Below are 13,613 nucleotides of genomic sequence, written 5' to 3' on the forward strand. Positions count from 1 at the left end.
ATTTGAAACTTATTCGTGCTGACTTTTCTTTTTTTCTGGATCAATAGTATCTCTGGAAATTATATATCTCCACGGAAACTTTTCTCTTTCCCTTGATTTACCTTCGTCATTTTATAAATATTTTTTCCTCCTGTTTTAGAGATAAGGGAATGAGATAAAATACATACGTTATAGGGAATATATTTAATATATATTTGTATTTTCCAATTCAGCATTCTAAAACAGTTATCTGCCAAGCATGTAAAGTTAAGAACGCTCACAATTTCCGTATCACCACAAACTGTTACAATCCACACTTCTCTGTCCTTTCTTTTGAATATGGCCATTGTGATACCATGGACCTTTTAATGGCAACACCGTAGCTTACAACATGATAGTACACCTTGACCAAATAGGGCATTTTTTTTTTAATAACACGACATTTAATAGTTTTCATTTTTGTAATTCATTTTATTTTGAATTCTTGGTTTGGATGTTTTAGGAATTTGGACACTTGAAAAAAAGGTTTCCCTCTGTAAGAACACAAGAGCTCTACTTTTGCCAAATGGAGTTAGGATTTATGTTTTTCTGTCTCCTCCTTCTTCACTCCTTCCTTTTCTCCTTCCTTCCTACTTTCCTTCCTTTCTTTCTTCCTTTTGCCCTTTTTTCTACGACAAAATCCTCAGGGAATCCTATTTATATATTCTCAATGAATTTTATTACATTTCTTTAAGTGAATAGCATTTCAAGTTATGTGTAAGTAAAATGTGCATGAACTATAAAGACATAATAGTAATAATTCAATTTTACCTACATAGTTCTATTTTATTTGATTCTTTCTTCCTTTGTTAGTATTGGTAAATATATTACCTCATAAAATGTTATTAAAATCTACATTTCGCAATACCTTTTTCCTCAAACTATGACGTGTATTTTATTTGTTTCCATTATACTTTTTACAATTTTGTATTGGAATGCAATAATCTGGTATATTATAGGGAGTCAAAAGTGATGCAAAGCATATTAGTAAAATAATAAGTTATATAATTAATAGATCAAATAAGTGTATTTTACATCATAAATGTTAGCTATGACTTTCCATAATGGATGAATTACATTCATTTATTATTTTAATTATCAATGTTTCAAAATGTTCAAATTGCAATATGATGACACTTGTACTGCTAATATTAAACATGTATTTTCTAATAAAATTGAGATTACAAAGATTAAGCATTAAAAACTTGCAATTTGTTCTCACATCAATTAACATTGAAATTCCATCTCCTCTTAAGGTAATTTTTGCAAAAGTGTTACATAATATATTAATTATTCATTGACTTTCATCACAATTCATACTGTACTTGATCTACTAAAAGAAAAGTGTAATTACATAAAAGGAGACTGTGATCTATTTTTCTATTTTAAATATTGCTGTTTAGAAGAAACTACCACACTGAATATTTTTTGGTATGGAGTATAAAAATGTTACTATGATAAAACCATAATAATCAATTAGAATTAACTAACTTCTAATAATCATTATTTATTTAGCAATATTTAATGTGAGTGATATTTGCAACCATCAGACTTTGTTTTTAAGATAGTTTTATTTGATTGGTGTATACTCTCTAAATGTTGAATTCTCTATAATAAAGTTTAATCAGGTATATATCATATATACACATATGTTTCTTATAATTAGCTGTCATTTCTATAGAAAATCTAAGTAAATAAAAATGTTAAGCTAGAACTAAGATTGTATGACCTTGCTACCAATTAACCTAAGGAATTGTTAAAGGCTTTGTTATTTTTCTGTAGCACAGATTTTTACAAATTAAAGGAAAACTTAGACAAGATATGTATCTGTTGTCTTCATTATACTGGGTAAGTACTGACAGAACAATTAAAGCAGGGCTCTGCTTCTAGTAGGAAGATATAAACAAAGTATAATAATTCAGCCTGAAATCCAAGTAGTGAGCTACCGCTATTTATATTCCAGATTTTAGGTATTTTGCCAAGGGCAGACTGTTACTTTGGACAGAAAGAAGAGCCAAACATAAAGGAAAAAGGGAGAACTCAGGATGTAGAAAGAAAAAACTAAAGTATTTGACAGTATTGATACTACCTAAGATGAACATATTTGACACCATTTACATTCCCAAGGATGACGCAAGCACTGAGCTTTGCAAAGGATATTGAAGACAGTAGATACAAGAGGCCCTACTAGAAGGAACTATGCAGGAGTGCATCAAGAGTGAGAATAAGAGTCTAGTGCAAGCAATTGGCCATATCAATGGAGGACAGCAGGGAATGCTTGAAAGATACCTAGCAAAAATATATATAATCTTCACTAAATCAGAATAAAAATTTGTCTTTCATTTATTAAGAACTGTTGGCTGGGTACAGTAGATCGTGCCTATAATCCCAACACTGTGGGAGGCCGAGGCAGGAGACTTGCTTGAGGCCGGGAGTTCAAGACCAGCTGGGGTAACACAGAGAGACCCCTGTCTGTACAAAAAAATAATTTTAAAAACTTTAGCTGGGAATGGTGGCATGCCTGTAGTACTACTATTTACTTAGGAAGGGATGGCTTGAACCCAGGAGTCCAAGGTTGCATGGACTATGATAGCACCATTGCACCCCAGCCTGGACAACAGAAACAGACCCTGTCTCTAAAAACTGAATAAATAAAAATAAAATAAAATTAGAATTGTACATTGACTATCAGAGTAGAATGAATTGTGACTCTACTTACACTTTGTGGTTTTATTTTTATAATTATATATACTAATTTTTTGGTATTTCCCATAACAGAGTATGATCTATTCTCCCTAAATCTGTTTGTTATCTACAAGACAATATAATTTTTTAAACCCTACAAGTATATTATATATAAGCAATTGGGGAAAATTTATTACAAGTTTCAAAGTCAAGTGAGCCAAAAGAAATAAGTAGCACCACTTACAAAATCCTGTCAATGAAAGATTCTTTTCTGTTTGGATCCCTTACAGTGCCTATTTAAAGACTATGATTGATTTTGGTAAAAGAAACACCGTGCAAATAATAAATGAAAGTAGAAATGTGTATAGACACTGATAACAAAAATGTATAATTATACTCAATTCTAATCATTTCATTGGCTGCCCTTCAAAGTAATTGCATTTTTTTTCTTCTTCCTATGGAGTCTCTACAAATGGATCTTACCAGTGACACCACATTACTCACACACACACAAAATGTCTGTGAAAAAAAGTTTGAGGAATCTGCCTTCTTTGATTATGAATTAGCTCTTTTCAAATAACTATTGACACCACCACCAATACAAACTGGCCAAATGAATTGTGTTATGTGATATAAAGCAAATAATTCACTTACAGCCTTACTTCACTGTCTTTTCTCTCATAAAACCTGATTTCTTGGTAATCAGCATTTCTGACACCTTCCTGAGAAGAAATAACATTGTATCAAGAAAAACACAAAATGCACACCTATATTTTAGTGGTCTCATTCAATGTTCTGTCCCCAAGTCACCCAAAAATGTATTTTCTGGTTGTAGAGAAGAAAATCAAGCCTAATACTCTACTCTGGTAATCAACTTCCTATATAAATTCTCACTTCAGTGAAGTTTCCAGTCAGGCAAAGGTAAGTTAAAATCTTTGAAACACTATTCTTCTCCTTTCCTGACAAAAAGACACATTAAAGCTGAGTTCAGCTCTCCTGCGGTTTTTGGAAAGAGATACATTCTATTTATATATAATTAAAAGGTTTTCTAAAATAGCAAACAATCATAGAAGTTTTCGCAGTTACTATTGTACTATTATGGTTATTATTCATTCTTTTAATTGAAATTGTTCAAAATTAAAAATAATTAGTAGATAAATTAAGAAAACATGGAAACGCAAGTTTGTAAATAGTTTAGGAAGAAATGATAGAAGATATCATGAATTGAATACATGTTTGAATTTGTTACCTATAAGGGTAGGGAAAATGGAGATAAAAAATTATAATGAAACTTGCAATGATATTTCAGAGGCACTGAAAGTTCCACAACAAAGGGGACACCAAACTGATTTGAAGTACTTTGAAGAAGAATTGATAAGTGCATCCTCCTGAAATAAGATGAACTTTATGAAGAGAAAAGGTAAAAGGGATGATCCATCAGGGAACAATGACTTATGCATGTAAACATGCCCAATATTGTGTTGGATTTGTAGAGAAAAATGAAATTTGAGGGGGACATTACAACAAAATTATCATTCATCATCCACTATTTAACACAGAAATAAACTCATGCTTAGAAACTAATGCTGTCTATGAAAGAAAGGAAACCAGTGCTCTGAGCAAAAAGCAACTTATTTCAATTAGAGGACTGAGAAACTGACTTTTAAGCCAAAATCTCATTGATGAGTATGAATTATCTGGGCAAAAGAACATTGAAAATTAGCCAGGCATGGTGGCAGGCACCTGCAATACCAGCTACTCAGGAGGCTGAGGCAGGAGAATTGCTTGAACATGGGAGGCAGAGGTTGCAGTGAGCCAAGATCACGCCACTGCACTCCAGGCTGGGCAACAGAGTAAGACTCCGTATCAAAGAAAAGAAAAAAGAATATTGAGCATGCAGTAGGCAGAGCTGAGTAATGGAGAGGTGTACTTCAATGAAAGAGACATAAAAGTATAAAGGACTGAAGGAATTTTCCAGGCACTGGATAGCAAACAGTGAGGGTAAGAAGGACTGGAGAGTAAGAATGACTAGAAAGGCATCATGAGGGCATGGTCAAATTTTAAAATTTAGTCCTGAGTGCAATGCAAAGCCTTGGAAAACATTTAATCAGAGAAATAACATCACTTGATTTATATTTTAGGATTATTTTGGTTGTTATGAGAACAGTGGATTAGTTGGGAGCAAGAGTGAAAGCAATTATTACAGAAGATAAGAAATTAGGATGATTAAGACAGAGCGTTGGGGTGGAAATTGAGATAACTTGTAAAATTAAAGATATTATTTTAAAGACAAAATTGGCAGAATTTGGTGTACAATCATATGTAAGGGTTACTCTGCTTCATTACTTGAGTAACTAACTAGAGGATGGTAGTGTCATTTATTGAAACAGTGAAGGCTAAAAGAGGAGTAGATTTGTTTGCAGAGATAAGGCAGAATAATTTTGATCATGGTAGAACTAAGATGCTTATGATATATTCAAGCAAAGAGAGATGAAAGGATAAAAGTCTGAAGGAAATTTTAGATGGGTAGTAGATTGTTGCTTATAGAGCCTGAAATGCAAAGATAGTATCAGGACTGGTGATACTGGTGATATACTTCTGGGAGATGTAAACATATAAAATTTCTAAAGGCATGGGACTGCCTGAGTTAGACAAAGTAAGTATATATGACGTGAGGGAAAAAACAAACAAACAACAACAACAACAACGAACAAGCACTATACAAAGTTCTTAGGTTGTATAAAACAGAAATAGCCAGAAAAGAAGAAAACATATTAAAAAAAGGAAACTCAAAACCAAAGAATAAGATATCATGAATTGAATTAAAGAATTTTTTTTTAACTCAAAGAGGCTGGTCAAATTTATCAAATAAATAAAATACTGATGAGAAATGTCAGACAAAGAAGGAAAAATGTGTATGGATTTGACAACATGGAGGTCACCAGTGACCCTAAGCAGAGCAGAGAACAAATGGAGTTGGGGCCAATAAAACTTGCTGTACTTTTCTGTGAGGAGAGAAAGCTGTCTGAATAAATCAATGTAGTATGCTTAAATTATAAAAATAAATGAATTATGTATTTTTATGTATGTAAAGTCAATATATTTAATTTCTTATTTAATATAACAATTAAAACTAGAATCCACATGGTTTACTTTTTTAAACTTTGATGCTTAGTATCATATTTTAAAAATACAATCTACTTTTTATTTTACATTTCTGTATTAGTCTGTTCTCACAGTTCCACATGGCTGGGGAGGCCTCACAATCATGGTGGAAGACAAAGGAAGAGCAAGAGGATGTCTTACACGCAGCAGGCAAGAGGGCATGTGCAGGGGAACTCCCCTTTATAAAACCTTCAGATCTCATGAAACTTACTCATTATCACAAGAACAGCACAGGAAAGACCTGCCCCCATGATTCAATTACCTCCCTCTGGCCCTGCCCTTGACAAGTAGGGATTATTACAATTCAAGGGAAATTTGGTTGAGGACACAGCCAAACTATATCATTGCTCCCCTGGCCCCTCCCAAATCTCATGTCCTCACATTTCAAAACACAGTCATGCCTTCCCAACAGTCCCCCAAATTCTTAACTCATTCCAGCATTCACTCAAAAGTCCAAGTCCAAAGTCTCATCTGAGACACAGCAAGTCCCTTCGCCTATGGGCCTGTAAAATCAAAAGCAAATTAGTTACCTTTTAGATACAATGGGGGTACAGCATCGGGTAAAAATTCCCATTCCACATGGGATAAATTGGCCAAAACAAAGAAACTACAGGCCCCATGCCAAGTCCAAAATCCAGTGGGACAGTCAAGTCTTAAAGCTCCAAAATGATCTCCTTTGACTCCATGTCTCACATCCAGGTCATGCTGATTATTGATCATGACATAAGCAGTGGGTTCCCATGGTCTTGGGCAGCTCTGCCCCTGTGGCTTTACAGGGTACAGCCCCACTCCTGTCTGCTTTCATGAGCTGTCATTGAGCCTCTGCATCTTTTCCAGGCAAACAGTGCAAGCTGTCAGTGGATCTACCATTCTGGGGTCTGAAGGATGGTGGATCTCTTCTCACAGTTTCATTAGGCAATGCCCCAGTGGGGGCTCTGTGTGTGGAGGGGTCCTACCCCACATTTACCTTCTGCACTGCCATAACAGAGGCTTTCCATCAGGGCCCTGCCCCGAAGCAAACTTCTGCCTGATATTTAGGCTTTTTCATAAATCCTCTGAAATCTAGGCAGAGGTTTCCAAACCTCAGTTCTTGACTTCTGTGCACCTGCAGGCTCAACACCATGTGGAAGCTGCTAAGGCTTGAGGCTTGCACCCTCTGAAGCCACAGCCTGAGCTATACCTTAGCCCCTTTTAGCCATGCTGGAGCAGCTGGGACCCAAGGCACCAAGTCCTTAGGCTGCCCACAGCACAGGGGCCTTGGACCTGGTCCACAAAACCATTTTTCCTCCTAGGCCTCTGGGCCTGTGATGGGAGGGCTGCTGCAAAGGTCTCTGAGCTGCCCTGGAGACATTCTCCCCATTGTCTTGGTGACTAACATTAGGCTCTTTGTTACTTATGAAAATGTCTGCGACAGGCTTGAATTTCTCCCCAGGAAATGGGTTTTTCTTTTCTATTGCATTGTCAGGCTGCAAATTTTTCAAACTTTTATGCTCTGCTTCCTCTTGGACACTTTACCACTTAGAAATTTCTCCACCAGACACCCTAAATCATCTCTCTGTAGTTCAAAGTTCCACAGATCTCTGGTTTAAGGGCAAAATGCTGCCAGTCTATTTGCATAGCAAGAGTGAGCTTTACTCCATTTCCCATCAAGCTCTTCATCTCCATCTGAGACCATCTCAGCCTGGACTTTATTGTCTATATCACTATCAGCATTTTGGTCAAAGCCATTCAACAAGTTTCTAGGAAATTCCAAACTTTCTCACATCTTCCTGTCTTCTGAGCCCTCCAAGCCTCCGGGAAGTTCCAAACTTTCCCACATTTTCCTGTCTTCTTCTGAGCCCTCCAAACTGTTCCAACCTCTGCCTGTTACCAGTTCCAAAGTCACTTTCACATTTTCAGGTATCTTTACAGCAGCACCCCACTCTACTGGTACCAATTTACTACATTAGTTTGTTCTCACAGTTCTACATGGCTGGGGAGGCCTCAAAATCATGATGGAAGATAAGGAAAGAGCAAAATGATGTCTTACATGGTGGCAGGCAAGAGGGTGTGTGCAGGGGGACTCTCCCTTATAAAACCATCAGATCTCATGAGACTTATTCATTATCATGACAACAGCATGGGAAAGACCTGCCCTCATAATTCAATTACCTCCCTCTGGCCTTGCCCCTGACACGTGGGGATTACTACAACTCAAGGTGAGATTTGGGTGGGGACCCTATCAATTGCCATATAATTGTTCTTGAAAAATAAAATTATTTGTATTTCAGTAATATTAGAGGAAAAGAAAGAATGAAAGTCAATAAGTATTTGAGCTACAAGGATTTTATACATTTTGAATTCTTCTTATTTTACAGATAAGGAACTTCACCTACCAGAATAACAGCCTCTTATTAGGCCAGATTTTGCAAAAATAAAATAAAATTCTCTGTGGTATTCTAGTAAAAAATAAATTCTGTTAGTTTAATAAATATTAGTAATAATGCTACCAAGAAGTTAGACTTTTCATTTACAAACATAAAAAATGCCAACCATAACTGTTGTTGTTTTTAATGATAGTTAAAATAATGGTTAATAACTATTAAAATAACAGTTAATAACGGAGTTATCTGTCTCAGTCTAGTTGGGCAGCTATAACACACTACAATAGACAGGGGAATTTATACACAATAGAATTTTATTACTCACAGTTCTAGAGGCTGAGATGTCCAAGATAAAGGAACCACCAGATTCAGCGTCTGATGAGGGTTCACTCTCTGCTGCCAAGATGGGACCTCCTGGCTCTGTCCTCCCATGGCAGAATGGCAAGACAGGTTTCTGGGGCCTCTTTCACCTGGACATTATTCCCGTTTGTGAGGACTCCTCCCTCAGGACCTAATCACCTCCCAACGGATCCTTCTTTTAATACCATCACCTGGGGGTTAGGTTTTAACATGAATTGTGGGCAGACATGTACATTCAGCTCATAGGGAGAGGTGACAGCGTGCTGGCAGTCCTCACAGCCCTTGCTCGCTCTCAGCGCCTCCTCTGCCTGGGCTCCCACTTTGGCGGCACTTGAGGAGCCCTTCAGCCCACCGCTGCATCTTGGGAGCCCCTTTCTGGGCTGGCAAAGGCCGGAGCCGGCTCCCTCAGCTTGCAGGGAGGTGTGGAGGGAGAGGCGCGAGCGGGAACCGGCGCTGCGCGTGGCGCTTGCGGGCCAGCTGGAGTTCCGGGTGGGCGTGGGCTTGGCGGGCCCTGCACTCCGAGCAGCCGGCGGGCCCTGCCGGCCCCGGGCAATGAGGGACTTAGCACCCGGGCCAGCGGCTGCGGAGGGTGTACTGGGTCCCCCAGCAGCACCAGCCCACCGGCGCTGCGCTCGATTTCTTACCGGGCCTTAGCTGCCTTCCCGCGGGGCAGGGCTCAGGACCTGCAGCCCGCCATGCCTGAGCCTCCCACCCCCTCCATGGGCTCCTGTGCGCCCGAGCCTCCCCGAGGAGCACCACCCCCTGCTCCACGGCGCCCAGTCCCATCACCACCCAAGGGCTGAGGAGTTCGGGCGCACGGCGCGGGACTGGCAGGCAGCTCCACCCGCAGCCCTGGTGCGGGATCCACTGGGTGAAGCCAGCTGGGCTCCTGAGTCTGGTGGGGAGGTGGAGAACCTTTATGTCTAGCTCAGGGATTGTAAATACACCAATCAACACACTGTGTCTAGCTCAGGGTTTGTGAATGCACCAATCAACACTCTGTATCTAGCTACTCTGGTGGGGCCTTGGAGAAACTTTATGTCTAGCTCAGGGATTGTAAATACACCAATCGGCACTCTGTATCTAGCTCAAGGTTTGTAAAGACAACAATCAGCACCCTGTGTCTAGCTCAGGGATTGTAAAGGTACCAGTCAGCACCCTGTCAAAACAGACCACTGGGCTCTACCAATCAGCAGGACGTGGGTGGGGCTGATAAGAGAATAAAAGCAGGCTGCCCGAGCCAGCAGTGGCAACCCGCTTGGGTCCCCTTCCACGCTGTGGAATCTTTGTTCTTTCGCTCTTTGCAATAAATCTTTCTACTGCTCACTCTTTGGGTCCACACTGCTTTTATGAGCTGTAACACTCACCGCGAAGGTCTGCAGCTTCACTCCTGAAGCCAGCGAGACCACGAGCCCACTGGGAGGAACGAACAACTCCAGACGCGCTGCCTTAAGAGCTGTAACACTCACCGGGAAAGTCTGCAGCTTCACTCCTGAGCCAGCGAGACCACGAACCCACCAGAAGGAAGAAACTCCGAACACATCCGAACATCAGAAGGAACAAACTCCAGACGCGCCAACTTAAGAGCTGTAACACTAACCGCGAGGGTCCGCGGCTTCATTCTTGAAGTCAGTGAGACCAAGAACCCACCAGTTCCGGACACAATAGCGCCATCTAAAGAATCCTTAGAATTCTGATTTCAAAGTTGGTCACCATGAAAAGCAATTATTTGTTTGCCTATTTGACTATAAAATTTAAAAAGTATATTTTTTTACATGTAAGATAAAGTTCACAATGAGCTCTAGTGACCTGGAATGTGCCAGTTTACTAGGAAGGAATACTCTCCTCATCTCTGGTTTTCATTCATTTACCACAGGAATGCTGGGGATGAAACCTGATGTCACTGTGTGTACTGAAGCTTTTCAGTAAATTGTCTTTCAGTTTTAATAAGATCTGGCTCTTTGTTTTATTTGTCTGTTCTCGCTATTGTTAACCAGAATTTTTTCTGCATTTGAGTAATCTTTAGGTGGACTTTCAACTACTAAATGTGGTAATTTATAGAAAAGTACATGTCTGGTCTGCTGAAGCATGTATCATTGCTATGCATTACTTATCACTTAATTTAATGTAAAAGTACTCGTCAATAAAATTCTTATTTTCTAGCTTACACTTGGTAGTTATAAGAAAAAGAACAAGGAAATAAACCTATCAATATTAACAATAGAAGTAACACCGTTTCCATAAGAAGTTAATTCTTCATACATTTAGGAAGATTGTATTATTGAAACAGGAAAGGAGAAAGGAAGAGAGAAGGGATAAAAGAAATACCAGTGTGAAAAATATATATTTATCAGAAAATTCTTTTCAGTCTCCCTTCCTTGTTAACTCTTTTCATGTTAAAAAAAAAATACTAAAATAATAATGAAATATATGTGAAGTACTCCTGATACTATGATTGGGAAACATGGGTTAAACATGGTTCCACAGATGATCGAAAGATTGCCTTTGAGACCCTGAAGGTGAAGGATGAGAAGAGCTGTAAAGAAACTAAAGTCCAGATGAAAAAAATACAGAAACTACAGGATGGCATAACCATTTCAAAAGGTAAGATCATGATACACAGTCGTGAGAGTGAAGATGAAAACTGGTATGTCCGCAATGACAAGGAATTTGTCCTTGTACAACTGTGAAAACTTAAGCCCAGGCAGCATCCCATGACTTAGTCAAACTCACCCTGGAAAGTAACACTACTCTCAAGGCCCTGATAAAGATTGTTGAAAAGGGTGAAAAGATCCTTAAGATTTCTAAAATATGTAGGAAATTTGAATCCAAAAAAGAAAAAGGGCCTCATTGTTGTCAGTATTGACTCCTAAGGAGCAGGAGGAGATTGAGGAGAATAACCTAGAAGACCTGATGAGCTCGCTAAGCTGATGGTGGACTACATAGGGATGGAGAATTTCCAGAAATAGTATGACAAAGTGAAAATGGAGCAACTGAGCCTTCAACACAGACAAGCCCACTGTTAGAAAACAGTGGGAAGCTGTGGGAGATGCTGAAGGAGTACTTCAATGGCATCTCAGTGAGTGACGAAGTGCTGGGCCAAATCAACCCACTGTTCATAGTCATGCATGGACGCAGCTTACCCTAGCCCTTGACCACACCTATAGCACATCCAGGTAACAAACAACATCCAACCACTTACCATGTTGCTGAAGCAGCCCACGTGATCTCTCACACCCTGTGATCTAAGGAAAAAAAAATCTCTTTTCAAACCCCAGGGATTTTTTTGAGAGACCTAAGGACTTCGCTATTAAAAACTTCCAATGGGGCAGGGGCAAAACTTGCTTGGTAGTTGGGTAACTTTGAGGAAGTGAACAATTTTTCTTAATTTGAATTTAATTTCCTCACATTGTGTGAGAAGAATAAACACCTCATAAACATAAAATATTATATTCATGTAAGGTATAGATTACCATTATTTTTTAAAATTCTCTACTGATTGGAAAGATAAGAACAAAACCTTTTAAAGGAAATTAATTAAAACTAAATTTGACTGACTTGAATACAGAATATTGTCATATTGATTCATGACTAGTCTAATGTTTGCTTACCAATCTAAATTTTTCAGGCAGATTGAGCAAAAATATTTTTGTTTCAGGCAATATTGATATGAAACTAGATTTAAAAAAACATTGTTATATATAAAAGTTGATACAATTATTTTTATCTATATTTATTTTCAAAATTATTTATGTCTCCAATTGTGGCTGTTCTGGGGCTGAGTAGATTCTAAAATGGCTCCAATGATTTCCACTTACTAGCATTATCTAGAATTCATGGCTTTGTGTAATCCTCTCCTCTTGATTATGACTTATTTCTAACTAATAGAATATGACAAAAGTGATAATTTATCATTTCCATGATTATGTTAATGTGTAAAAATCAAACTTTCCTAGATTTCTCAACGTTCAGGTAAATAGCTCTAGCTGCTATGACGTTCACATTTCATGAGAATTAGATCTATAGCCATTTGTCTAGTTAATTTTTCTAATTTACAAAAGTGACAGAACTTCTCTTATCTTCTTAGGGGGCTAAATGACTATAGCTAGGAGTAGATTTCTTGCCTGAGTTCCTGAGGTGCCGGGAAAGACTGCAAATCTATAATCCAAGGAATTTACATTTCAATTTGGAATGAGACCCAGGACCTTGGAGACTCCTCTAGGTTGTAGACTAGATACAAAGTTTATATGTGTCATAGAGAGATTTTATTTACAGAACAAAAGGCTAAAGAAAGGAGGACACCCCTTCCAGGAGTTGAAAGGAGACAGGAAGGGAAAGTACCTTCTTGCCCTTTATAACAGAAAACCATCATTTGTTCTTTTCCACTCATTATGGGGGTGGATTCGGAGTCAGGTTTTTCTTCCCTTAGAACAATTTGACTGGCTCTCAGCTTGTAACTCTAGGAATAAGAATTAGGACATAGGGTGCCAGCACTACCATTTACTGTGCAATACTTAATAAGAATTTTGTCACAGATTTAGAATGTTTAGAATGAAATCAGGAAAGATGATTATTAAAAACCCAACAGTTACATAAGATTGTAACTTGGCATTCATTATGGTTTTCCCTACTTGCACACTTTTGTCAGAGATGTTTGAACCAGAGCAACTCCATCTTCAATGGGGGCCGTGTAATATAAAGCTGAGACCTGCTGAGCTGCATTTCTAGTATGTTAGGCATTCTTAGTAACAGGATGAGATAGGTGATTGTTTCAAGATATAGACCCTGCTGATAAAACAGATTGTGGTAAAAAAGCCGGCCAAAACTAAGATGGTGATGAAAGTGACCTCTGGTTGTCCCCATTGCTTATTATACACTAATTATAATATATTAGCATGCTAAAAGACACTTTTACCAGCACCATGACAGTTTACAAATGCCATGGCACCATCCCAAAGTTACCCTATATTGTCTAAAACAGAGAGGAACCCTCAGTTCCAGAAATTGCCCACCCCTTTCCCA

At 38.5% G+C, this 13,613-nt stretch overlaps 1 pseudogene; it reads left to right on the top strand.

Annotated features, from left to right (window-relative positions):
- Window positions 1-8,572: 8,572 nt before the first annotated feature.
- On the top strand, window positions 8,573-11,835 carry LOC100613842 (dynein regulatory complex subunit 2-like; annotated as a pseudogene).
- Window positions 11,836-13,613: the final 1,778 nt, after the last annotated feature.

This window comes from Pan troglodytes, chromosome 3 (genome assembly GCF_028858775.2).
Source record: "Pan troglodytes isolate AG18354 chromosome 3, NHGRI_mPanTro3-v2.0_pri, whole genome shotgun sequence".
Classification (NCBI taxonomy): domain Eukaryota; kingdom Metazoa; phylum Chordata; class Mammalia; order Primates; family Hominidae; genus Pan; species Pan troglodytes.